Raw genomic sequence first — 3,232 nt, forward strand, 5'->3', positions numbered from 1 at the left:
TGGAAAGACTGCCACGGGTGTTTGTAGAGAACTTGGGCGGAAGAGCATTTGTACCAGGTTTGAGAGCTGGGCACTGAGCTGCCTAGATTGGCTTGCCTGCCTGAGAAACAAAACAGCAGAAATGGGGAGGGGCACAGAATCAAAGCTGAAACCAGCAGCCCCCATAGAAAGTGGTTTGAAAAGCATCTGGGCGGGTCTAGATTCAAAGGGGACTTAGGCAGTGCAGTGCCAGTCCTAGGCACCCTGCTACCCAGTGGAATTCTGAGCCCCTTGCATTATATGGGGGCAGTGAAGCACCTAAGGACAGACTGTTGGGCAAGCTGAGCCAGGAGCCGCGTACGGGTGCCAGGAGTGAAGTGCAGAGGAAGGGGATGGACTGGCTGGGTGCCTTGCGTTCCTCGACCTATAGTTATGGTCCTGTCACTTGCGTGTTTGGAGGAGATATTGCTGAGACACGTAGCTGGGAAGAGTAATAAGTTCACTGATATCAATGAACAATGAACAAAGAGGTGAGCTGTGATATCAATTGGCTAGACTGAAACAGGTTTTAAAAAGGCACGTGAACATGAATTGAAGCAAACAGTCATACAAGTTTAAGTCCACATAACGAATGCTTTGGCCTTCTGGCTCTTCTCACTAGACTCAGTCAGATGCTCCAAAATGGCTGCTCTGTGTCAGTCCCCTCCTCAAGCTAACATTAGGCACTGCCCACAAAATGCAAAAAGACCCACTTAGGGATCATCTTAGAAGAATGACTCTTTTCAAGGGTTATATAGAAACATAGAAACCACACACAAAAAAGGCCACACAATAAAACTGACTAGTAAATTTAGAGAGAAAATTCAAAATGCTACTGGGTGTAGCATATAGCCAACATCTGCAATTCACTCTCCAAGCAGTCAGAAAGCCTAAAACTAGAGAGATGTTATGAGGCCTGAATAATTGTATGACCAGCAAAAGCATTTGTGGATCTGCATGCTGATGAGAGCTGGTAGAATGTTACTGCCATTACTGGTTGAATGATTTATTTGATAAATAATTTCTTCAGCATTTGTTGGCTCTATAACTAGTTAATTACTATATGAAGAATTACTTAATATTCTTGACAGGTTTCAGAGTAGCAGCCGTGTTAGTCTGTATCCGCAAAAAGAACAGGAGTACTTGTGGCACCTTAAAGACTAACAAATTTATTTTAGCATGAGCTTTCGTGAGCTGTAGCTCACGAAAGCTCATGCTAAAATAAATTTGTTAGTCTTTAAGGTGCCACAAGTACTCCTGTTCTTAATATTCTTGCTATCCATATACAGTAAAAGCTGTTTTATCTGGCATGTTGAGGGAATGGGGGGTGATGGTAAGTGAAAAATGCCGGTTAACTAAGAGGGAGGGAGTTTGGGTGCGGGAAGGGGCTCAGGGCAGCGAGTTGGGGCACGGGAAGGGTTGCAGGGTGCCGGATCCAGGGGTTGTTCACCTTGGGTGGTTACCCGCAAGAGGTGATCTGTCCCAGCTGCTCCTAGGCAGAGGCATGGCAGGTGGCTCTGTGTGCTGCCCCCGCCCCGCGTGCCAGCTCTGCAGCTCCCATTGGCCGGGAACCTAGGAGCAGCTGGTACAGATTGCCGCTTGCGGTGAGCTGCCAGGGGTGAGTGCCCCACAGATCTGGCACCCTGCACCCCAACCCGCTGCCCCAAGCCCCCTCTTGCACCCAAACTCCCCTCCCAGAGCTCACACTCCCCACACACCCTCCCACACCCCAACCCCCCTGCTGGCCCTGTGCCAACTGGACTGTAAACTGGAATTTCACTGAAGATCAGACATGCTGGTTCATTGAGCTTTCTGGCTGGTGAAGTGCTGGATAAAACAGCTTTTACTGTAAATATCTACAGTATCTTTTTTAATCCTACTAAGATCTCATCCTCAGTATTCTGTAGCAGTAAGTTCAACGATCCAGTTACGAACTCTCCTTTTCACCAGTTTTAAATTTGTCACCTTTCAATTTCATTGTGACTGTTCCCTAGTTCTTGTGTTATGAGACCAGATAAATAGGAGTTAGAAATCTGTTGTCTTTAGACTATTGCTTATTTTATGTATTTGTGTCTCCTCCTATTCGCTCCTTTCTAAGGTAAACTATCCTAGTCCTTTCAATTTCTCTTCATAATGAGAGTTTTTCAAACTACAGATCATTTTTGTCATCCATCTATGAATAGGGCTGGCTGGAAAACAAGATTTCTGTTTGTGAAAAATTTATTGGTTTCAACGTTTGTGTTCTGATGCAGAAAGAATCCAAGGCTTTTCAAAAGCTTTTGAATGAGAGATTCCCCCCCAGAAAAGCCAGGTGGTTAGAGCATTCAGCTGTGATGTAGGAGCCCTAAGTTCAAGTCCTGGCTGTGCTCGATTCCTACAATCGAGGTGTTCCCCTAACCACCAGGCTATTCTGGTGTGGTGCACTCTGCTTTTGATCAGAAATCACACCCTGAATCAGAAATCTTCCAACCAAAGTTTCATCAAAACATGTTTCTGCAAAAAGTTTGTTTCAATAAATCAGCATTTTCCAATTGAAAAGTGTTGTCAAAATGGTCCTGACCAGTTTTCATCTGTAAACCCCCTTTACTACTCCTACATCTTTTTTTAAATCAGCTGACCAGAACTCAACACAATATCCTAGATTACTTTTATAATAGCATTATAATGTTCTCCATATTATTTGCCTTCTCATCCTTTCTGCATGCTAACATTTTGTTCTCTTCTGCACATTCAGCAGAGATTTTCATTGAGATGTCTGCAGTGATGCTCAGCTCTTTTCCCTGAATTGGCAATTATTACCTCCAATATGCATTACTTTCATTTGTCAACCCTGAATTTTATCTGCCAGCATGTTGGCTTGGTTAGGTCCCTTGGTTCTTATTGGTATTGGTAACCTAAATAGAGTTTAGGTCATCTGCAAGTATTGCTACTTCACAAATCACTATTTTCCAAATTAATATATATTAAGCAACCAAAATCCTAATATAGCACCCCACCATTCACCCTTCGCCATGATGAAAATTCATTTATTCCCAGCCTTTGTTTTCTCTCTTAGCCAGCTTCTCACATCATGACTATATAGCTTCTTTCATATGGGACTTTGACAAAGTTCAAATAAATTGTCAACCAGTTTTTTCATCCACTGTTTTATTGACACATTCAGAGAATTCTGATAGATTAGTGAGGCCTGGATAATCAAATGTTATAGGTCGTT

The sequence above is a fragment of the Mauremys reevesii genome, linkage group 1, assembly GCF_016161935.1.
Source record: "Mauremys reevesii isolate NIE-2019 linkage group 1, ASM1616193v1, whole genome shotgun sequence".
NCBI lineage: Eukaryota > Metazoa > Chordata > Testudines > Geoemydidae > Mauremys > Mauremys reevesii.